At 33.7% G+C, this 26,129-nt stretch overlaps 1 protein-coding gene across 3 annotated transcripts in view; it reads left to right on the top strand.

Annotated features, from left to right (window-relative positions):
* PMCA (plasma membrane calcium-transporting ATPase 3) overlaps positions 1 to 26,129 on the top strand; it is a 169,505-nt gene that overhangs the window by 18,121 nt on the left and 125,255 nt on the right. For all 3 annotated transcript variants that reach the window (XM_076131213.1, XM_076131214.1, XM_076131212.1), the window contains exon 2: positions 16,375 to 16,916. The gene's annotated coding sequence lies outside the window, so the exon portion shown is untranslated. The remainder of the gene's footprint in view (positions 1 to 16,374; positions 16,917 to 26,129) is intronic.

Raw genomic sequence — 26,129 nt, 5'->3', positions numbered from 1 at the left:
CAGAATGTGATTCCAGTTAAGTTGTTGGTTTGGGAAGCCCTTTTTTAAGAAAAACGTGTTGGTTGGCTTTTTGCGTGAGTTTTGGGGTAAATATTATTGTATGTTGAATCGTAGTAATCATTCTTTGGGTATACGTCGGCTTTTAACAGTTTTAATTGTTATTTTATTTTCCAAGCAACAATTACATACTTACTAGAAGTATATAACGTGTCTAAACGCCCTTGTCTTATGATGATATAGCAAATATAAATTATGTTCCCGTGCAATTTTTATTCGAAATATCAATAAAAAATTAAACGAAAAACTTTAAGCTACATTTTTTTTTACTAATGAAATAACAGAAATTTATAATATGGCAATAGTCAAACCTACGTATAACTGCTCTGTTTTCTTAACCCAAATGGATTAAAAAGCAAGAATTTTACTTCTAAGACAAAAGTCCGCCCACACACGAAAAAAATTCCACAATTCTACAGTCTATCGAAAAAATCTTTACGAGCAATCGTAATAATAAATTGATATCGTCATAACATCTCAGGTGATGTGCCAAATGTGATGTCATGACATGCGTCATGCGCCGTCATACTCGGGAACGTGATGGTGGTGCCATAGGGCGGTGACGTGCTGGTTATTTTCACTTATCTTGAAAGTAAAGTATTCACGAGCTGTAATCGTACTACTGGTGCCACGCATGTGAAAGTCTATGGTGTAGATAAAGGGTACTGAAATTCGTATAGTGTGATCTGACTTATGTGTAAATCATTAAGTTTGTGTCCGACTTTGCATCTAAATTCGACAATTTTGTAAGTGAATAATCGCCTGAATATAAGGGTATCGAGTATGGACTTGACGTGTATTTTAAGCTCAGAAAATCAGTTTTACTTAACTGATCGTTTTTCGCGGATCAAATCACTCATGTTTTACAAGTACACTCAGAACCTTGATAACCTGAAGACAATATCCTAATTAAAACATTCAAAATATCATTTTTATTTAGAGACCAAGGAGGCTGAGGCCAAGTGCGGCTTGAGGTCTAAACTCTAACCCGCACTTGGCCAGCGTGATGAAATCAAGGCTTTATTCCTCCCTTGTTAGGGAAAAGACATTAGTCCAGTAGTGGGCAGCAATGGGCGAAAAATGCATAACTATTGGAATCCCAAAAAATATGTACCAACTTTACGTGTATCTCAGCATGAAATTAAGTCTGAAACTGACTCATATGATTGACGATGTCTTTCTTTCTTGAATTTAAAATGACGAAAATGGGTAATTTCGTACAGTTTTAGCTAGTGAATACCCAGCTTAATTTCCATTCGTGATATGGGTTTTTATAATTAGCCTTTACTATGATTGTTTTCTTAGAACGTGTTTACGATGATCACGTCAATGATTCGTTTGTTCGCGTTCAGTTTTATACGATACGCCTACGGGAATTTTTATGCGAAAATACCGTGGTTTCGTCACGGAACTGTAAGAATTTTTACTAATTATTCATTTAGTAAGAATCTGGAAAAGTCCAGAGTACATTTTGTATTTATAAAAACTTGGGTATTGTGATTATTGCGTATGGAATTTTGACAGCAGTTTTCGTACTTTGTTGTCACTTTATTTAGCAGACAGTTAATCTAAAGTTTAACTGTGAAATGGCCCTAAATATCGAAATAACAGAACATTCCATCCATGACTATGATTTGATGTCGCCAAATATAACTTAAATCACTGATTGCTTACTCACCATAAAATTTAATTAGCTTTAATATTCAAACGTACATAATATCGTGCCCTTTTCCTAAAGGGGTAGCCAGAGACCGTCACGGGATTCGTTCTTAACAAAATTCTCTTACCTCATTTACATTTATACATCTAGATGTAACTCGGTTAGCTAAAAACCCTTTGCCTATTTAAAATTGCTTTGTAACACTGTCTTTAACTTAATAACTGAATTCAATACCAAATTCAATGATATTAACACCAATAGATTGAAGCTTTCGATCCGTCTGTCCGTCACTACATTAGTGTCATATTCAAATTAAATCAAGTTCGCAATGTCGGCACTAATCCGTAGTTATTTCATATATTTTTTCATATTTTTTTTTGGACAACTCGCACACGGTCATCTGATTCCAAACTAAGCAGAGCTTGTACTATGGTAACCAGACAACTGATAAACATACTTATATACTTCTAAATACATACTTATATAGATAAATTAACATCCAGGCTCAGAACAAATACTCGTGCTCATCACACAAATATTTGTCCCGGGTGGGATTCGAACCCGCCACACGCGGCGCTACGGTTTTTGCGGCGAGGTGACCGCTTAAACCACTGCGCCAAACGTGCAGTTAGCAAGGGTAATGTTAATTAGTTCCCTGCTGACCCCCTCTTTGCATAATCGTCGTGGCGTTCATAGATATTTATTGAAATTGATTGAAAACTGATTTTAATAACGTATGGTTTTGAGGTTCAGGTACTCGTAACCGACTGTCCTGTATGGCAAGATGTATGGATGTGAATTAAGCAAAGAATGTTTGTAAGGATCGTACCAAGTGGCGTTCTTTGGCCTTTCCCAATCGCTATGAGAAGTAGGGCTGAATAAATGTATTTATATTTATACTTCATAAATAAAGTTACTTAGCGATAGAAAAATTATACCCTATAGTAATTATTCCTCAAACATATATACTTCATATAACATTTTTTATTTACCACAAGACTCATGCCAAAAAAAACATTTTTAAATGTCAATTTTTTTCAATACTACGTGTAAAACTTGACCGGAAGTTGTCTCGCGGAGGTGTCGCGGAGTACTTCCGGTGGCCGTGTGCCCTCCACGTATTATGTAACTTGACACGTGACATGGCTCTGATAAAAAGCCTTTAATACCTCCAAATTGATGACGATATAACAGTGTTTTAAAAACGGGTATTTTGCATTAAAGTGAAGAGATTTTAGGATAAAAGTCATTTATTGTGGTTCTATCGATAGTTAAAAATGATTAAGACTACTAAAGTATCAAAGTCATAAATTTATCAACAATATACTAAACTAGCTGCCCGCGCAACTTCGCTTGCGTCACATAAGAGAATCATAATTTTCCCCGTTTTTGTAACATTGTTCACTGGTACTCTGCTCCTATTGGTCGTAGCGTGATGATATATATTATAGCCTATAGCCTTCCTCGATAAATGGGTTATCTAACACTGAAAAAATTTTTACAAATCGGACCAGTAGTTCCCGAGATTAGCGCGTTCAAACAAACAAACAAACTCTTCAGCTTTATAATATTAGTATAGATGTAATAAATAAGTATAACTCGTAATTGTCCCACTACTGCTAGACAAGGATCTCCTCCCGTAATGAAGGAATTTTACAAAAGAATCTATAAGAGTACATAAATACATTAAATCTAACTTATAACTGTGCGAACTGCTAAACAAGGGCTTCCTTCTGAAATAAGGGAGGTGCCTTTGCTCACAACACGGGCATGTTGGTATATTGAAATTATTCAAGAACTATTTAAGGAAACTAGTTTTTTCTAACTCTCATTATAATTTTTAATGATTTTATTGCTTGAATATCTTTGAATCTAAGTTCCTTAGTATTTTATCACAACTTGACGGGACAACCCGCAGTGCATTAATGTGGACCGCCCGTAGAACATACACGAATACTACTTATATTCTTACATACATACGAAAACGAAATAAGTAGAAGTCAGATTGTTATAGCATTATAATAATATTTATAAATGAATTGGTATGACGAATTATTTAGGCGAAATACTCGAAGCTAGTTGACTTTTCGGTTGGTAAACGATCAGCGAGTTAAGCAATTTATTGCGCCGGCAATTCGTAGATGGGTTGTCGCTTAATAGTAGCAAGGCGAGAAGTCTCTTAGCTAGATGCGCTCATCGGTTGATCAACGATCTGTGGGTTAAGCGATCTTTACCACGGACAACTGACAGAAGGGCGGCGGTTTGGTGATACTTAAATTAAGTGTCTCCGTGCTTTGAAGGGAACGTACAAATTTAATTGTTAATTAATTAAGCTTTATAAAAAGTCTTCAAGTATTTTGAACAACTTTGGCACTGGACATTAGCCGTATGGTAAATAATATAATAAATTCTTGATTGTTTTCAATGAAGGTCAAGTCCATAGTACTCGTAAACGTACCAAACTTTTGTGTATTCGAATGTGAAAAAGTTGTAAACCAGTTTGAAATCCAATCCACCAAATTTGCGGTACAATTCGACAGAATAGAACTAAAAAAGTGCCTTTTATGTTACGGTAGTTTGAAAATACTGCCCTGTATTTACTTTTTCTGAAACTGAATCACAACTAAAGTTCTGTCAAATACGGTTCCAATGTTTTCAAACAACTGAAAATACATAAAATTCCCTGTTTTCGCCTTTCAAAATCTGACTGAAGGAACACGTATTTTTACGTGCATATTAATAGTAGTTATAGTATCCAAGTTCTCATGGCTAAACTGATAAAATTATTTTAATAAAATTTTGTTTGGAGACAATTGAAAAGCAATTCGCAAATGTCTTTGTCTACCCTTATGGGAAGAAGGCATGATTTAATGTATGAAAAACTTAGATTTCAAAAATCAACCCTTAAGAAACTGAATTAGAAAATGAAAGTATAGACAAGAGGAATCGCACGAAGTAGCTAGAATTCTATAAATTATTGTAATCACATTCGCCCTCATATCAGTACTTCGTATAAAAACACTAGCAATAATTTCCAAAGCCCTACCATTGCAAATAAACTCGATTACCAAGAAGTACACTCGGCAACTCACCTCTAGATAATTGCGTGTCTAATAGAGGTGGGACACGGATATCCGACAAATATCCGCTTAATTAACTCACATTTCACGCTTTCGTATATCGTTACGACAAAATATGAGTTCATCTAATAGAATAGGGGGAGTAAATTAATGTAAAAATGCTACGGTAGTATTTATTTAAAGAGTTTGTTCTTTTACGTTATAACCAAGACTGTTTCTTTTTAATCTCGGATATTTTAAGAACAACTTTGCTGTATTTAACATAAAGAATATACATAAAGAATTATGTCTAAATATTATTTCGGATATGTTTTCTTATGAAGGAATTATTAGTCCTTTGGTAGTTAACCACTAAAACATAGTTTTTAGAGGTCGTCAATAGAAATGAGTTCATAAAAAATATTACCCTTGAGATTTGTAATCCATATGGATGAAGTCACGAGTTATATTCAATTAATAAATAAGTATATAATGTACTGTTGTTTGATACAGGTTGTAATAACAATTAAGTTTATTACCTTCGGGAATATGGTGGATAATTGGAACTTCAAGGTGCTACAATTAGGCAATGCTGAATATGACGTATATTCGTAATTAAATCTAAAATTCCCTAGGTTAATTAATAATTATAGTAAAAGCTTATTCTAGTAATAAGAGCAACTTGTATTTAATAAAAACTATAGTTTAACTCTAGCCATAACGTAATTATTAGCAATATTAGAACAATAAAACAAAATTATCAATTAAAAAAATATTTAATTTCGAAACTTACAACCAAATAAAAAAACAGCAAACATCAAATACGTAAAATTCACTTATTCTCATTTTAACAAACCAAGCTATAGTTATTACAGTTCAAACTTTTAAAATAAGTATTTACAATAAAAAAATATCCGAATAAAAAAAAATATCCGAACGTCAACTTAATATCCGCATGTCCCATCCCTGCCCGGCTCAGCGGCTCATCGTGCGCCGACCGCAGCACCGCACACCACTGTCACTCATGCGATATGCGAGCACGCAAACTGTTTAAATAACATTACACCGGCGCGTTTCCATTGTACCACCGATAATGACACGTGACATGCTAGCTGCATTTATAGTACGCGCCATTTAACTTTCTGTGTCAGACTTGCTACGCACAAATTCTATTCGGCACGTCATCTCTTTGATCTTGCGAGTTGATATTAACTTAATCAAAGTGAATATCAACTCGCTAAGGTTTTTTACAATGCACCTCCCATGCCATGTCGATGGTTCGACAGAGGCAACAGACCAATGACTTTTCTGAGTTATGTGTGTATTAGAAATAATTGTCACTTGTTCTAACGGTAACACGTGATGCAACCTTGCATGACTTAGAGTTCTTTATTTTTGGGAGGGATACAAAGTCCAACCAGTCCGCGTGGTGGACTCAGGCCTAACCCCTCCCAATATTACGAGAGGAGACCTTTACCCAGCAGTGGAACAACAATGGGTTAAATTATTAAGGTTTTTTTACTCACTGTAATTTACCGTACCGTACAACAATGTAACCGCACACTGCATTGAATACACGTCGCGTCCCAGGAAGGACGCAATTGGTGGATTAACGCGTTCCCGTTTCCTACACGTTAATGTATGCGTAACTTTACTATGCTATTTGTGCAATTAACACACTGCTTGTAACGAGGATTAGTTGACGCTAATCTTTTAATTATTATGCTGTTTTTTAACAATCTGCATTGTTTTATAATCTTTAGTATCCGTTTTCAAGAAATAAGTAAGCCTTGACATTCCTATGTTATAGATAGATAGTATTTGGGCCTTGTGTCTTCGCACTTAGAAAAGTAGGAATATCATTGGTTGTTGATAAAATTGAAATCTTGGCTTAAGTTTCGACATTTAAAAGGTTTATGTAAGGATCGAGAAAGAATCAGTAAATAGCTTAAACAGTCACAAAATTAACTGACTAAAAAACTATAGGTACTAAAACACAGGATCATGAATCTTTGTACTAGAAAATAAATCTTAATTTCTGTAACTTTTTTTTTACCTCTTTATAAAATATGTATTGTTTTACATATTAATCACCCTCGCCAAACTTTGACGTTTGATGGCGAGACAAACTCAATATTTTTGCAATATTTATAATTATCTGCAACAAACTAGTTAAATAAATACAAAGTAACAAAGCTTTCCATTAAATATCTGTACAGGCTTTTCCAATCAACAACGCATGTAATCGGGCCGCGTCAACAAATGACCCACACTTTATGATATTATATATGTACACTTATATACAAGTCGTTTAATTGTTGCAGAATTTATTAGTTTTATCCATTTTCTAATAGGCATGGGTGTAGGTTACATGGACATTGTTGCACTGGAGTTTTAAACAAAGTATACTTAGTCACATTAGCAGATAAATAAAAAGGCAGCCATTTTGTTGACCAATATAATTTAATATCCGATTGTTTAGTATAATTTTCTATCACTTCTTTCATTGCTTTCTGGTAGCTTTCAGATTATTTTGCAAATAAAAGAAAAATAAAGCCATCAAAATGTAGAATGAGATAAAGATGTTAACATAGCAGTTTTGGTTAATGTCAAAATTCTGATCAGGACAAAATAATTGTTGAAAAATAAAAGCCCAAAAAAATTCCTCGAAAAGTACACTCTCGCACAATAAGTTTGTAAAAATGCCTTATTAAACATACATACATAAATCACGCCTTTTTCCCACAGGGTTAGGCAATAGGCAAAACCAAAGAAATTGATTAAACTATCAATAAAATTTGGAAGAAAATGGAGGAGGCCTTTGTCCAGCAGTGGGACAGTACAGGCTAACAAAAAAAAAACAATATAATTTTAAATAAGAAGTCTAACGGCCAGTTTCTTCATCAAAAGTACAGCCAAAGTAACTAAGTGGTTTCCTCCACGAATTTAATAAATGTCAAATAGAAATAAATGGCTTTAGCTGTTACTTTAGATATGTATGAAGAAACTGGCCGTAAGATAAAATCGCTTTGTAATAAGTATCAATATGAAATGGTGTCAGATCGTCGCAGCATCAGTTGTGCTCGCGTCACGTCGCTGCTTCCTGGCGAGATGCATTTGCCACTAAAAGCTACTTTGTGTAAGTTTGTAAGTGGGTTAGTGTCGGGACGTGGGATTGTAGACAACTTGCTAGAGAATGTAAGGAAAAATCGTGTCAAATTGATGGTTGAATAGTTGTAGATCATTGTATGATAAGTAAGTTTTAGATATTTAATAAAAAAAATTCATATCCCTGCTCAAATACGTATACTAAAATTTGAAATACGCTATGTTTGATTATTACGCTTTCACAGCCAAACCGTATAACGAATATTGGTGATATTTATAATATGTGTTATTTTCTATATGTTATCAGAGGCAACCATTATTTTCAAAATCGACCCATAATTGCTAAAAGGGAGATAAAACTATGTATGAGAAAAAACATTGCTAATTTAAAACTGCTTTAGAATACTTTGATAATATAAAAGATGCAATATAAGTGTAAAAGCAAAACACAAGGTAAATGACAAACATCACTTTTGTGCGTAAGTGTACCGTGAATAAATGGGTCACCACTTTTCAATTTGGATTCAAAGAAAATGTCAACGAGAGGTGGCGAAACACTTTGTGTTTGCGATTGTACCATGAAATTGTTAGAATTTCAAAACAATTTTTGACGTATTTTATGAAAAATATAATTAAGATGTAATTTGAAAACTGTTTTTGCTTTTTGACATTTGGACATTCTGTTATTTAATAAAATACGTAATGTGTAATTTACTTACATACGAGTATAAATGACGATTAAGCAACAAAATAGATTATAATGATTATATTATATTATAGTTTACAATTTGCCGATATTCGATAGCAATCGCAAATTAAAAAAAAAATCTTTCAAAACGTTCCTTTTTAGACTCCCATCATCGTTAATCGTACAATACACAACAACAAATAAATATTCTCTTCAAAAATAATACCTACAAAGTACATAAAGCGATAATGCATTTGAAAATCAGTAATGCATACAAACCACATAATCTTTACTCCTAAGTCCGATGACGCACGATGTCCATAACGTCCATGCATTTCAAGTACAGTCGCGAACAAAGAGCACTTACTTATTCTGCAACATCCCTCGCCCCTCCCCCTCCCTCTTCCCCCCATTTAACGTCTGAAGGCACTACATACGTCACGTATTTTTGCCGATAAATAGGTCAGAAGAATTCACCCTGGCATATTTAGTTGCGCTATTTGAAAACTTGATGCACTGCTAAGATAGTATTTTCCATTGTTACTGAAATGAGAAAATATAAAAGATTTTCTCTGCTTTGATTTGTGGCTAAAGATTTTAAAGATTTTTTCCGTTTAGTTTGGAAGGAAATCTATGATTTTTGAAGTGCATTTTACTTATTAGTACTATGTTAGATGACACGTGTCGCATCATGATTGAAAGTGATGCATTTTGAAATTTGTTTGTATGTATTTATTTATATAATTTCTTTACTAGATTTGGAGTTAAGGTTACTAACCAATAACTGGATATACCACTGACTGACCCCGTCAAAAAATTGCAAAAAGCACTTATCCAATTATAAATATAATTATTATATTTAAATATTATAATAATCATAATATACAGTCTTTTGAAAGATAAAAAACCTGCCCAACTCTTTCCAATGTCATTTTAACACATTAAAGTATTGCACACTTAAAATACAATCCAATCAAAAAGCAATCAACAAGAAAATGTTAATGATAATCAAAAAATGTTAAGTCATAAACAATATTTTACTTTCAGCTATTACTCGTTATTGAAATTAAATCCGCCATTACTTGAAGAGAGTTTAATAAATTGAAAATAAATGTAATAACGTTTAACGACCATTATCAAGAGTTAAAGCCAATATTTCCTTTCAATTAAATGTGGGTAATTTTGCGGCGTTATAAAATAAAAATTGTTGGAATTTTGATTACTACGAAATGGTATTTAAATCGAGATTAATTGTTGTGAAGGTTTGAAGTGCACAATATCACTGTAATCCTACTAATTTTATCATGCGAAAGTTTGTGAGCATGTATGTATATTAGTTACTCTTTCTCGCATAAATACTAAACTGATTTTGATGAAATTTGGAGCTCAGATAATTTATTTGAACTTGACTTGGATGAACGTAAAGGAACTTTTAATCCTTCTTTTAATCCTTTCACGCGAACGAAGTCGCGAGGAGGAACTATTTATTTAATACATTAATGTTTACCGATGTGTTTATTTTCTTCACTATTAGGGGTAGGCAGAGAACAAAGAAGCAAAACACTTATAATGAAAATTGTCACGACAAATCCAATCCATCATATTAACGACACCACTCAGCATATATTAGACACTATTACGTCACATGCTCCACATTGTTCAGAACAAGTCCAAGATTTAAGTCAGACAAACAGAATATTGACTAAAACACCCTTGGTAAGGCACTCGACATATCCGAAGGCATTAAGAGGCGGCATCGCGGCGACGGCTCGCCCTTGACCCGACCTCTCCCCTCCCCTCTCGACCCCTCCCCCTCTAACCCCACACAGCTAAGCTTAAGCAATGACCTAAGATTTCCATGATGAGAGAACACCCGGAATCCTTTGCTGAATTCATATGATGTTTAGTTGTTATTGGTCTTGTGGTTTTGCAAGGTCTTTGCTTGTTTGTTTGTATGTATGTTTGTGGAGTTGTTTCAATTTTAAGTTTGGATTGGCTTGTTTGATGCTGGATGTTTTGAGGATGTTTGTTTTTGAAATCAGCCCTTGCGGAGTTTAGACTTTAGCAAAGGCTTATGTTCTACTTAAATATTTAATTCTATCACCGTATTCCTATAACTATTAAGAGCTGATATCCTAGGGAAATTAAGGCATTATAAAAGGCCAAATTATAAAAAAAATCCTGTTGCATAAACTGCCTTATAAATCAACTTACATATCTTAGCTACATCATAAATTAAATTGCCGATTTCATTAGAAAAAAAGACTGTAAACACAGTTTACTAACGTTAAAGTAATTCTGAAATTACAAGCAGACACTACAATTTTATCTACATACGTATTATGTAAAATATACATATCTATGTCACTTCTACAAAATGTATTATCTTGTTTCATCCATTCGTTGTCTATACATCTCTATACTAAAATCTAGACACTCAAAGCCTAGACTTGGAGCTATAACTAAGTCTATATGTACTTGCACGGTTGGAACTTTGCCCGGAAACGTCGATAGGCTTTATTTTACTAGAACCTTCTAAGGACGGTCAATGACATGACTTTTCTTACCCTTTTCTGAAATTATTCAGTTATATCTCTCATATTTTATTTCGGGCTAGACTGTGTTATGGAAATTCTATGCAATGTTAAGATAGCTTGGATCTGTATTCTATGTCTACTTATTTACTTTCTTTGATACCGTACAATATGCAGAAACTATTTATGAACTCTATGCTTAAAATTAGTTTTTATCTAGTTAATAAAATAATATATTAGACAGCGTATAATTACTGGGACAATAAACGTGTAAACACGAGGAGTTTTGATATGTTAGTTGCACTTTGCATATGTTGTTGTAAATTAACGATTTTTTACACACTATTTGTATAGGCTAATCAATGTTTTACCTAGTAAAAGTTAATCAATCCTCATATGTACTGAAATGAACAACAAAACTGTCTAACTACCTATTAATAAACCGTCAATCTAACACACATTTCTAATTTCTGTTTAATTGGCTCCCCCATGTTGTAGGCACGAACAGTTTTATAACACAAAATATTGTTTCAATGCGTAATCGCATCATAGCTCGGGATTGTTTCTCTTGGCCTTTTCCTATGGGCCGTCTTGGCTTCACTTCAATAACACAGCTAGAACTACACGACCACTTATCAAGACCCCTGCGAACGCAAACAAAATCTTCACCGCCATACATTAAACTATTGAGCCGAGATACTAAAGAGCTCAGCATAAAGTGGTCGACGAGATACACTAACATTTTTAACACAAAACCGATTTTCAATAAAACTCGAACGCTTCGGTTGATGTTTTGAATTAGTTTTGATTGTTTTAGAAACGTTTTAAAGGTACGAATGTTTGAAAGATGTGAATTATTATGATATAGATCAAACGCTTATCAATGTTTTTACGTTATGTTTTTAGAATAAACTTCCAACTACCTACTGACGTCAGGAAAGTTGTGTGGGTACTTTTAGTTGCTAGAAAATGTTCGCGAGATGGCTGTAGTTATTATTTTGGAAATATATTATATGTATTACTTAGTTATTTAAAAATAATGCTTCTTACTATTATAGTACTTGTATAGTTTTATTCTTCTAATAAATCTTACTTAATCCCATTGTAAAAAAAATCTATCCGCATCTTAGCAATTCATCTAAATCACGGTAGATGGCATTGAAAGAATACACAATTATACAACTTAACAATAAAACAATAATTACAATATTTAGTAACCGTTATTTATTTTTTAACTCAGTAGCTGCATTATTAAGTTAATTTACTATTATATTTAAGTTATCATGTTGCAATAATTAAAAAAATAACAAAAAATAGACAAAAATTTCTGCATCGCACTATCATAGTTTGCTTACCGTTTGGACTAAATACGGCCTATAGCGTTGTCCCCCCGGGTGGTCTCTTCTACGCAGTAGGCCAGTATTTGGGGGGCTGGTCATAATTCCCCGACGCTTAATGTATCTATACAACACTTCATCTTTCTATATGTGTTCGTAACCACCCATAAAAAGTAAAAAAAAAATCTGGCACTTGACCGTTTAGAGAAGTTCTCAACACCACTGATGTAGATGCTTTGACCACTTTTTTAACCATATATTATGTATATTTTTTTATTCCGACCCATTTTTAAGACGCTAAAGTTTATAGTGATATCAAGGCAAACTATTTTTTTTTCAAAATAAATCTGTACTTTATAATGATACTAAAAAAGTTATAATTGGACATTGGACAAGCTTCTCCTGCTGGAAAGTACGGGTTGGGACTAAAAAAAGTAGTTAAATGTAAAAAAACTAAAGTTACATTCTTATAATGCTAAAACAAAGTTCTTTTTTAAAAAAACCTAGAATCATTCTCCCACATTTCCCAGTACATTCGTCTGAGTTTTTTTTAAGGTCGTCTAATAACAGTAATCACTGACCTTACCGGATGTCTGCGACGTCTGCGCGCGCGCATTCCGGAAATAAACGAGCCGCCATTACGCCGGTTTTATTGTTTAGAATAAAATAAGACAGTAAATTCAGTGAGACTGTCCCGATTATTTGCGATAACGTGAGATGCTGATTATAAAAACTTATAGACTGAGATTTTACCAAGCTGGTTAACGTATTAAATAAAATATGTATTGCTAATAGGTTGTCTAAAAAGTTGAGTCTATAATATGTTCATTCTTTTTTTCATCATCAAAGTTATACTTAGGTACTAAAAAACATTTTAGTCATGGCGATAAATATTATTATTGAATAAGTAATTTTTGGTAATTGGGAACAGTTTAGAATCAAAATATTTAACCTTTACCAGCTCTAAACTAAAAAAAAAAGATGTACTACTAAGAAGCTCTCGTCATTCCGAGATACCATCCTATTGTGTCTGGTATGAAAATTATACGTTTTATTATCTCTATAAATATATAAAACAATAAAATATTAACTCGGCCAGATGTCATCACTGTTCAGATCTAAATTTACGATGAATGAGTCTAATTGATGGCGCTAGAACTAGTCTAAGGTCGTTTTTTATACTCTTATAATAATATTATTTGTGCCACTATAAATATTATATAGAAACTATTTGATGTTTTCAATTTATTGATGTCGTAATTCTTTACTATAGATTTTTATCAAGCAGCTGGCCTTTTGAGCACTAGGTAAATATATTAACATTATAAAATAATTGTTTAACTCCTGCCTTTCTTCAATAAGGGTGGAATTAGATCCTAGATTCCACCCTTATTAAAATTCTATGCATGAATTAATTAATTAAAATTCTATATTGATATGGAACAATATAGAATTTTTTCTGACTCATTTTGAATAATGATCAAAAAAAATATCATCAGCTTATCTACTAGGCGCTACTTGCATGTGATTTAATTACAGTTAAAAGGTGTTTAAAGGTTGATTTTACAAAAAAAATAACTTTCCATGTTACATTCTCATTTATCTTCATACAATCTACATATATTTCATCAAAATCTGGGTGAAAAATGCGTAATGCAATTTCGTTGCAATTGTTTTGTGTGGGATTTTTTTGAGGTTTTTTTTTGTTGTTTTAAAGGTTATATTAATACCTTCATTATATAACATGTATATTATCACATTTCACCAATTATTTCGCTCATAAAACACGTATACCAAGACTCTGAAACCGATTCAATCATCTACTTAAAACCAAGTTAGATATTTAACCGAGTGTATTTACTTGGCCCACAAGTTGGCCATTGTCCGGCATATAATCCTGGCTTGTTATCTTTGTTAAGACAATGGTAACTTCGCTAACAAAAGCTTGTTGCTAACTATTATGTCGCTTAATGCCGCTGAGTGGTTTTCAACTTGATATGGTTTATTCATGGCTTTTGGCCTTTTGATGGGCGACGTTGCAGTTTATGTGTTTAAGTAAGAATTCGTGTTGTTTAAAAATCTATAATCTAAACAAAAATAAAAGTTATTTCATTAATTAAAATAAGTAGTTACTTAATAACGAATAAATTTTCTCGGTTAATGTATCAGCTTAACTCATTTTATTTTTTTCACCCAACTTTTGCAGTCTATTGTCAAAAACAGCCTTAAGACTGGCTTGATTTGAGAAAATCATTGAGAAAAAAATGTAACTTGTTGAAATGACGTAGTGTTGCTATTGCGTAAAAAAAAGTTATTGGACCAGTAAGTAGTTCTTGAAATAATCTCGTTCAAGTAAATACAAAATCTTTTTTACCTTATTTTATTGGTAAAGAAGTTTGTACAACAAATTCTAGTAAAACACTTAGGATAGAAATTCAGGCTAAAATTCATTCACATAAAATCATAGTAAGCTCTTGAAGTCAGCAACATAAAAGTTTATGAATGCCTACGCGCTACGGTAGTGCGTCTACGAGACTACGCGGCTACGAACTTCGTAGCACCAGTTTGGGGTAGACAGGTAAAATAAAAAAGAAGGAAAGATTTTTAAAATCTTCTGGAGTTAAAATAACTTTTAAAAGCTGAAATTTATTAAGTTCTGTCTCCTGTTTAATACAAGCGTGATGTTTAAACGATACTAGCTGAATGGTCCGACTTCGCCTGAGTATAGTAAAATTTTATCCCGTCGATTCCATTCCCGTAGGAATTTTGATTCCATTGATCCCATACAAACCTTATATTGACAATAACAAACACATTAAAAAAATATTTCAATCCAACTGGTTGCAGTTGTTTTAAAGCTATGTGCCGCGTACATACATTTATTTAATCACTTTTATTTATATAGTATACCAAAAATTTGCAGTTATTAAAAACGCTATTATGTTGAATATTCAGTTAATAGTTATCTGAAGCGATATTAAGTGATGTAAGGATCGAACCAACTAAGTAATAACTGCGTTATCTCGACTACTAAGACGTTGTTCTAACTTTGTCGCTTACGACGTTTTGACTGGGAGTTTGAGTGCCGTCGCTTACGACGTTTGGACTTTAGACAAAGTACATTGTTAGTTACATCGTCTCGAATAGGAAAGTTTGAGTACTCTGTCTCTTAAGTGATTTTTGAAAGATACCGTGCCACTTAAATTATTTTTGACTAGAGTTAAATAACTTAAGAGTTTAAGACTTAAGACACAATCCGCCGGCATGTAGGCGGCTTACGTACGTAAGCGCTCTGTAGGCTAACTAGCTCGTCGACAAAAAGTTGCCGACATAGGTCGGCGGGTAGGCCACTTTAATGTGTATTGCGCTTTACAAGTATTTTGTTCGAACTGACCCAAGAACGATAGTACGAAATACTTAAGAAAATTCTTTATAGTTCAAATCAACCTAGTTCATTGGTATTATTCCAAAGTATTTTATTCTCAAGCAATCTAGTTCAAATCTAGCGTTTCGGAACCAATGAAATATATTTCCAATATCGACAAGAATTTTGTCAAGCCGTTTTATTTGTCCTAATATTTCACCGACTGTGACCTCAAGTAAACTTATCAAATTTGTACAAACCTGATTCCAATTGATTCCTATATTTTGTTAGTCTCTTACGTAAACTTATAGATTTAGGCCTTAAAGATTGGAAATACAAAATGATTTGCTCTGCGTAGCAACAAAAATACAATGGCACTTTTAACAAATGTTTCGGCTTTACATTCGTCCAAATATTAGCAACGTTTTGTTCGCAATACGCTACCACACACTCGTGTTATTTTTATATCCTACAAACCGCCACATTTAGGTCATTTGACAGTAATGAAACCATCATGTACTCTCTGTCAGCCGACTCATAGACTAATCAGACCTTCGCTTGTTCCAGGTTAATGTGCCACGAGCCGAGTGAGAGAGACCGACGATCCCGACACTCCCTTTAAAACGCTTTATATGGAGCGAGACGGGTATACGACGCGTGCACCGCCGCGTATCAAAACACACAAAAACCGCGGATGTAGGTAATAGCACGGGAGCTGAATAGCTTTTTAATTAATAAAAAAAAAATATAAAAAATAAGCCAAATTGCAACGTTCAACCGATTTTGAATTTCGAACGCCTAAATCCGATCAGACTTTATCGCCTAACCTCCATAGTGGACTTCTTGGGTGCTTAAAATGGACTTGCCTTAATTTATTTTTTTCACAATGTGTATGACTGTATAGTTGTGGGCTTGGGGGATTCGCGACTGTGCTCGTTTAGTTAATACCTAGTTGTAGTATATAATAAAGTAAATAAAGGCGGTGGAGACGGTGTGTTGGTGTGTTACCGGAGTGTTGGCGGCGTGTGTGATGCAGCGGCGGCCGCGGCGGTGCGAACTACCCTTTACAGAGAAGCTGCCCTGTACGCTCGTCTGACGAAGCTGTAAAGGTAAGATACACCCACTATAATGCGACAGTCTTAATCTTATAAATCCTTCTCAATACTTACTATCCTTTAAAATACACTTTTGGTCAAAAGCAACATCTACAGAACCAATCACCATCATACAAGGATTTATATCTTTTGACATGAGCAGATCTAGGTCTTGATTACCTCAAAAGCAAGCCAAATAGACCACCTAGCCATTCTATTCCATTGTCAAAGTTTAAAACTAACATTTTTGTTCTAAAAGTACAACAAAAAAATCTCATTAAACCGAGACCAGAGCGGAGTAAAGCAAACGTTTCGTATTTCTCTAATAAGCCTACTTAACTCAAGCCTGAGTAATAAGCCGTGTTCGCTGTCAAACTAGTTAAAAGCGTTACACAATGTGCCTCAATTGTGTACATACCTTTATTGAAAGTTCTTTTGAATTGTTCTTTTAACAACTATTTTTTGTATGTTGATGACGTGTACGGAAATTTTGCTTCGAAGTTTGAGGTTATGATGATGATTATTGTCTTACCCAAGTGCATCTTAAGACACAAATCAAGATAATTTTACATAAAAAATTAAGGTTTAAAGTTAAATAAAAGATGTGTTAAACCAAGCTAAGAATATATGTATTGTATGACTCCTATATGCATTTGAAGAGGTCACAAATAGATGTCCTTTCTTCACTCCAAAGTGACCTAAGCGACAAATAAGGACTTGGAAGAAACACAATTTTTTAATAATGCATAACCGCCAATTACAATTAAACAATAAAAATAAAAATCTACCCTTCTATCACCACGATGACAACATCGAGTCAGCTAACCTAGTTATATCCGTTTTTTTTTTTTTATATAAAAGTACAGTTATAACTACATAACCATTAATACAGTTTTATTGTCTTGTATTTTATGCGAGGCCTATATCCGCGGGGTGTGACGTCATCGGTGACGTCATATTGGACGTGGTGGTGCGAATTAATTCTGCCCAGTGATCCCGGATGCCTGTGTTATATGTGACCTGAGAATGCGTGCGAGTTTTTAATAAAATTCGTGTAATTACAATATGTATTATTATGTGTAAAATAGCAATTTTTATGAATGAAGTTCAATTAAATAGTAATTTTAAAATAATCATAGATTAACTACCTCGTCCGGGAGAAGACCCTTGTCCAGCAGTGGGACAGGAATAGGTTGTAAAACAAAGCAGAAACTTTAGATGATCGTAATGTCTAGAAATTGCTAATAATTGTAATAGTATGTAAACGCAAATGCAACGGTTAATTAGATGAAACGTAGTTTAATGCGGTATTATTCCGTACATTAAAAAATAACCAGATTAATAAGCAATAAGTAAAAAATAAAGCTCTAACGACCGTTTAACGAAACAAACAACATAATTAGACTTAAACGACAAAAGATCTATTTACATTCGACTTTGAAAATGACGGTAACACAATAATTCCATATTCGTGTCCGAAATATTGATATCATTAACTTAATAGTTTGTAATCTTGCTATACATTCGTATAGAAATAGAATGAGATCGATCTATCTCTGTCACTCCTGACCTACCATTATTTGACAAAAAGTGACAAACATAGTCGTGTGTGTTCAGCCGAGGTCGAGGCTAACCTATCAATCGTTTCGTGTCAATTGTTGTACAATACACCACCCATCTTATGTCTCGGGTAACTTTTTTTGGAAACGATTTTATTAAAGGGTTTCTTTTCAATCTTTAGTTGTTCTTGATACATTGCTAACTGCGTTCATTGTCGGTAAATAGCCTTTTGCTTACCGATGAGCGCAATTGATGACCACAGCTCTGTGGATACCCATCATTATTTCCTCTTAGCAGCCGCCCGACTGCTAAGTGGTAATTGAAAGTCTTTGTTTTTCATTTTTATTCGGAGTTGGCAGTTATTGTCAATTAAGTTAGACACTATGTTGACTTATCCGTAATAAAAAGAAAAACTATCTTAATCATTGTAAACTCCCTTCTTAATTACGGGAAAAGACCCTTGCCTAACAATAAAACATTAAAAGGTTAAATTTATTTATCATAGTAAAAAAACAAGCCTATCTTTTCAACCTTCAAATTAACCTTTATTGAACAGATGTCTAAACCAAATTATTGAATAAATTATAGATTCAAACTATAGATTCCAACAGCTGAATACTAGTTATTTCTGTTTTAACTTTTCCATAAATACGCCTGACATTTACACTGGAGTTGAAACTAAATCTAGACTCAACTGGGCATCGAAGATTGTTGTTTGTTTGCATAGAAAATGTTATAATATCTTGAACTTTAGAACTTGATTATATTAACATAGTAATCATAATTATAAAACTTTCCTTGTCTAGAAAATATTTACTGTTTTACTAATAAACGTTGTGTAAACACTGTTTTCTGGTTTCTGTGTACATTTAGCGGTAGTTTATCTATTCAATAGCGTTTTTTTGTATGAGTTTTAACGTTATTGAATAGATAAACTACCGCTAAATGTACTCAGACACCGGGGGTTAGTGATAAAATGTTCCTGCTATTTCTTTCATATACAGTTTTAAAATTGATTGTGAGAGACAAAACACTGTGTAACCGTGTATAGTCAAAGTTTAAATAAAAATAAATAAGAAAACCTTTTATTTTTCCTGTACTCCTGAAATTCAGAGTTTCTCAAGTTTAGGGTCCAGACCACCCATGAAATCTTACTTCAAGTGTCATGGTTCTTATTATTCTCTTTTTGTAAAAAAACTTATCTTATGATGGAAAATAAACACAATTCTTTATTTTATTTCTTTCAGAAAATGCTAGGTTATAAAGTTAATTGGTTTTGTTAGTACTTACCAAAAAAGCGTAGTGTGAGCTTGATTAGGTATACGGTATTTTGTCACTTTCAATCAATTTTTATACTTACTTTATAAGACAAAAAAAGCGAATACAAGTATAACCTTGAATACATCTTAGGCTTTATACAAAATCTATGACCTCTATTTATTCTCAAATAGTCGAGTCAGCAAAAATATCAAGTAGATTTTTTGTATCGCTCCTAGTAACAGCTGTACGTCTCGCCTGGATTAAGTCTTATGTAACAAGAGAAATATGTGTTATGTGTATTGAACACATTTGCCTTTTTTTGTGGAAAACAAGCTTAAAAACTAGAAAAGCATTTTTCTGATAAGTATAAAAAAAACTGTTGACTGACCTGCGTGGCTCCGCTTGTGTAGAATCTATAAATTATTTATCCTCTAGGTATGCCAATTTCTAAAAACTGATTTGCAGAAAAGTACACTGTTCTATTATGTTTAACCCCGGGTTTTTACTATTTCGATACAAAATTTTACCAGTTCAACTGTAATAATGTTTCAGGCGGACAGAGACTTTTGCATTTATGATATAAGTTTGGGTTTTATCACAAAGTGGGATCCTCTAATCAATCAATCATCAATCTGGATCAATGTATCCATCTGATTTGGCAGATAGATACTTCCATGCGAAATTATCTTTTTATAAAAAATCGAAAATTTGATTATCAATTCTCCAAAAAGTCAAATTACAACTAAAAAATTAATATATTAATCCGAATACCGAGTTCAATTCCTAAATAGGACGAAACTGTAATTGGGTTATGCTCTCGGCATATTTCTAAGCCGTATTCCGCCACTGGCACACTGCCCAGATATGGAGATGGGCTTGCTTATCAATTCAGACCTACTAGCTGTTTGAGACGGAGGTCAATGACCTTAAGTAAGGGTCAAAAGAACCCACAGACCTTCGTTTTTGACGACATTTATAACGTTGATAAAACATTTGTCAATTCTCACACGAAATAAATATAAGTTGGGTGTTTCAATAGGTATTTCAGTTCTATAGGTTTATTTCTGTCCAGTACTCGTTTGATTTCTTTTAAAACTCAGCTTTTTTTATTGGTCTATAGATTTTCTTCTTCCTGAGTTCTGTATCCGCACTGATACTGAAATATCGTAAGCCTAGTTTCACTACTAAAAGATAACTATCAGCTTAGCTTTTCGTAAGGTAGAATTGTGTCAGTTGTTTTTGCAAATTGGCTTTTTATCTAGCAAATATGTTATCTGATACTTAACCGTAGATTATGAAACATTCTCTTAATTTTCTTTCTTTTTTTTTACAAGAACATTATTTACCTACCAGCCAGTTTTTGCTGTACTGTTCTTATATTTTCATACATATATAATATCACGCTTTTTTCCCACAGGATTAAGCAGAGACCAAAGAATGCCACTTGGTACGATGTATACAAACTTCCTGCTTCATTCTCATCTATACATCTTGTCCTGCTGTATTGTTATATTTAAAATCGTATAGAAAATATCTTGTATGAGTCAAGCTCGATGTTTCTTCGCACCCGACGGAATTACGAGTAGTGGAGTAGAATCGATAGCACTTAACGGTACACTCTGTCATTTGAGCCGTTCATTGCATATTATATTCTGTGTGAAGTGTACGCAACTACTGCGTTTTGTAGGAAATTGTATAACGTTGAAAAAGAGGAATAAACATATTTGGCCTTTGAAGTCACTTGATTTGAGCGATGACTAAAACTCATCTTAAAGTCCGAAGTGCATCTGGAATGTATTTTTCTGAGTTTTGCAAAAGGCTATTCATAAGCCCATAGTTGCTTTTTTTACAGTGGTACTACCATTTGCATAATTATGGTCCGTAGCTATAACAACTTCGATCAGATCTTAATTGATGATCCAAAGAAGATAAAAATATCAGCGCATACATTTTTTGAAAATCGTGAACTTAAATATCCTATTTAACCAGCTTTGTGTCATAAATGTGTTTAACTAAAGTAGCTCTATTGTCACTAGACAAAAATCTAGTAATAACTTCACGCTATGACCTCAAGGAATATCTTCAATATGAGAAAAGTAGGCCTCCATGGGCATACAAGTCGTATTGCAAATGGGGCGCTCGCCAAAGTCTGTTGGCAGCAAACGACTGCTCCTACATTTCACTCGCCAATAACTTGGATTTATTGTCACCATCCCCCCCTTTTCTCCCCCCTCCTTCCTCCTCTAATCATCTCCAAACAAGTTTGACTGCGAAAAACCGCAGCTTTTTATTTAGATTTGGCAATGTGACGGCTTTTTTGACTAAGGATTAAATTTTTGTAGGATTATGTTTGTGTGTTTTCAGACAAGTTTAAAACTGATGACTACTTATTTTAGATAACCAATTACTTATATTATAAGCCAATCAATATTCTAGGATGATTCACCAATTCAAACATTTTGACAAATAATTTGAACCATAACCTTTAATCTCAAACTAGGATTAACAAATTAGTTTTTCTACGAAGTCCAGAAATATCCAGACAGATTACAGCAAAAGTCTCCAAGAAAAACATAACTCTGTCTTCCCCACACTCAATATCATAAACCACAAGCTCGTTCACAAAACTATAGCGAAAATAGCCTACCACTAGGTTGTTGACCGACCATCGAAAGGTCACGGGTTCAAATCCTAGACGTTGAACTATCGCTATGGACTCAATCCTAATACAACTTCGTAAACTTCCAAGACATTACATGAATATTATTCAGTGCATCCGCGATTTAGTTCTAAGAAAAACCTTGAACAACCGAAGCGCCTTAAGCATTCCGCTTAGCAACAAAATCGAGTTCCGCAATATCGGATCAAAATTAACCCGTGCGTGCACACGACATAAACAAACGTGGCTGCTCGTAAAGACCGAATGATGACTTACGGAGAATTGAAATAAAGGCGGGCTTTGAGTTGTAAATCAATACAACGTCAAACAATAACAGCTTTGGAAGTGATGCGGAGTGGGCTCAGCACAGGGGTTTTTATTGAACCAACTCTGTTCAAAGCGTATCGAAGTTTGTGGACGTCGCCGTCGGAAAATCTCTTGATGAATGTCGCTTGATGTTTTTAAATAAAAGCGTGAAGCAATAAATACTGTGTTGAGGATTTTTGATCGTGTGTTCTGATAACTTGAAAATTCTTCTCGGAATATTTCCATTATGTATAATTCTGACACGAACTAAAGTTCGTTTAATAAAGCATTATTATTCCTATTTTGTTTCTAAAGGCCAACGTTTATAATAATATTTTCTTAAATTTATTACTCACGGTAATTTGCCTGGAGTTCATCGCAAAAAATATCATTATGAAAAATATAATACACAATTGTGACACTAGATGTCGCTCACCGAAGTGTAACGAACTCCTCAAATCTTCCCTCGGAAGCCATATTGGATTTACGAAGCGCGCGAAACGAAATTATTAGAGGGATTATGTTGGAAAAATTAAACAACCGCTCTCTTGGTATTTAATTTTGAGATTGTGTTGGATATAAATTTGTTTTATCCTTACCGTGTTTTTTTTTTGTTATATTTTGTCGTCTATTAAGTTTAAATGTTCTAGTAAATTGACTCTGCGTAGCATACTACCTAACATAGGTTTCAATGCTCCTATTTTTTTTATAAAAATGATTATTTTTTCTATTTTTTTCCTTACTAGTCCAATATATACCTACCAATCAGTATTTCTACATAGTAAACATAATAATATGTAAAATCATAATGCCATTCTTATAACACACGCAAAATTTCATATATTTCAAGAAAAATGAAGGGCCATATGTAATAAGGTTAATACGCATGCTAACGCAAATACATGACTACGCCTGAATTTCATAGAAATACTGTTCGCGTGCGTTACACCCCACTTTGCCCTTTTGTTATACCAAAGTACTATGTATTTCAGTTTCAATACAAAGTATTTGCAACTTATTTTTCGAATACATTACGTTTTGAGGTTATCGTGATATTTTACAATATCTTTATCGATTGTCTTCTAGTAATTGTGAAAATTCATTGTAATGGCTAAAATAATGGGATTCAAATCTGTATCTTCTAAAAAATAAGAATTAGTTAGTCGGTATTCACGACTATACCTATGTATTATAACCATGTAGTTAGTCTTTTCATAATAAAGACTGCTTAAAATATCCAAAACCACGTGTCGTTAACTCACATTTTAAACGAATTATTTATTGATCTTCATCTTAAACTTTGTACCAGAATTACGGAAATAAAGTGTACGCTCCAATTTGGAACACCTTTAATTATAAATGGGCTAATGTAAGTTACACACTCAAACGTAAACTGTAAAATAGGATTTTCATTGCTCGACGGCGGTGCTTATAACCTTTTACCGCCTTTCCCTTTGTAAAGCTAATAGTTTAGCGCTTAAAGCGGTCTTAGTACATCGCTGGAAGTTGTCGGTCTAATAGAGAATTTAGCTGCAGCGCTGCAAGACAGCGGTGTGGATCGATCGGGCGGCTTGCGCGCGCCGCTGATGACGTCATCGTCGCCGGGCGGGTCAACCAAATAATTTTGAAAGCTAAACGTAATACAATCTTATTGCTTGATTATACAATATCAACATACATTTTGTTTCAGAAGAACATGTATGATTATTCAATATTTCTATATCACTGGCAATCTGTTACTATCTGACTGGATCGAGAGCTATACACATGAGCTTGAGTGACATTTTCTATGCACATAACTTCGCGGTAGTTCAGATTTGAATCAATAACATATCACTTATTTTCCGTAAAAGATAAAACTAGACAATCAGTGTCTACGGCATACTCATGAAAAATAGATTATCTCGATATAATAAAAACTAATAATAGCCAAACTGTTATCAACAACCAACGTAATTAAAATACCTGTCCGAAGTGTAACATGTGACTGAAAAAGTTTTGAATGAGTAAAACAAAACAACGACCCGCCATTTACAGTATTTTCACTTTGAGAATTTCCACGTACCTACGCGTGTTATTCTGATGGAAACTCGGAAAAATTGTAAATTGCTCACACAACATTCACAAATATCGAGTGAAAATATAAAAATATTTATTTTAACAACAATGTTTGCTTACCAATTCTTCGTTCCTTTTAACGTTGCAAAAAATCTCAGAATTGGCCTGCCTAAAGCCCGCTATAAACGGGTCGAACTTTACGATTTTTTTATATCATTCGGAAGAATAAAGCGAGACAGTGACGAGGCAGACGAGTAAAAATGTTGCTTATTATTTTTGTTTTATTCAGAGGAAAGTCAGAAAAAATCTTGATGTTATACAAGTGGATAGGTACCGTATGTAATTGTTTTTTATTTAGCCACTAACTTCCATGATTCATAGTTTTTATTGTTATAAAAGATGTTTAACTCGGTTACAAGGTACGTGACAACAACAGCATCTGATTCTGTAGATAGAGTTGCCTTGTGAAAACTTTACTTTGACTCACACAAATGCGACACGTTGCGCATACAAGATAACAATGATCTACTTCATACCTGTGTTTGCTCAAGACACGAAAATACGATAAACAATGCGGCAAAACTTATCATTATCAAGTTATCTACGAAAATGTGCGTCAAAGCGCAACTTGCGTCACTTGATACAACAACAATTTTTTTATCCGTAAGACATCTATCCATATCCTGGATTAATATTCGATATCTGTTTAATCGATTTGTATTAAATATTTCAGTTTGCATACAACAGTTTTAAAGCTGAGATAGCCTAATGCTTTAGTCGCAGGGATGATGATTGAACGATTTTGGATTTGAATTCCGACGAGGGAAATTTTAAATGCAATGTTTGCCCGTGTGCATATTTACAAAATGGTTTATGTGACTCTCGCAGTCGTAGCTTAGAATCTTTTCCTATGATTCAGATGACAACTTTTGTTGATGAAGATTTTAGTAGTCTTAGTGTTAATTGGCCATTACGTAACTTTATTGTTGACTCAGGTTTTAAAAAGTAGTTGTTTGAAGTATAGGTAGGAGTAATAACAATTTGGAACAGGTAGTTTTTCCACTAAATATTAGATTAGATTGAAACGATAACTTACTTGCCTATTCAGTTTAAATCAATTAACGATAACAGTTTGTCAATATCGACACCGCGTATCTACAATTCATCGCTTATTTGGCCAAGAGTAGGGCAGAGTTAGGATGACTAGCATGTAGGGAAAAGGCTTTATAGTTGCCAGAAGATTCAGAGGCGATTTCAACGTTTATCTTGCCTCTATGGTCCCTACGGTATCCCCTTAGAATAGTAGCAGTGTAAGTATTGAGTGAAAGGTGGTTCGAAATTAAACATGATTACAGAACATTTCTGACTTTTACGAACCTTAAGAT

This window comes from Anticarsia gemmatalis, chromosome 25 (assembly GCF_050436995.1).
Source record: "Anticarsia gemmatalis isolate Benzon Research Colony breed Stoneville strain chromosome 25, ilAntGemm2 primary, whole genome shotgun sequence".
Lineage (NCBI taxonomy): Eukaryota > Metazoa > Arthropoda > Insecta > Lepidoptera > Erebidae > Anticarsia > Anticarsia gemmatalis.
The sequence above is the reverse complement of the archived record's forward strand: the minus strand, read 5'-3'. Positions and strand labels throughout refer to the sequence as shown.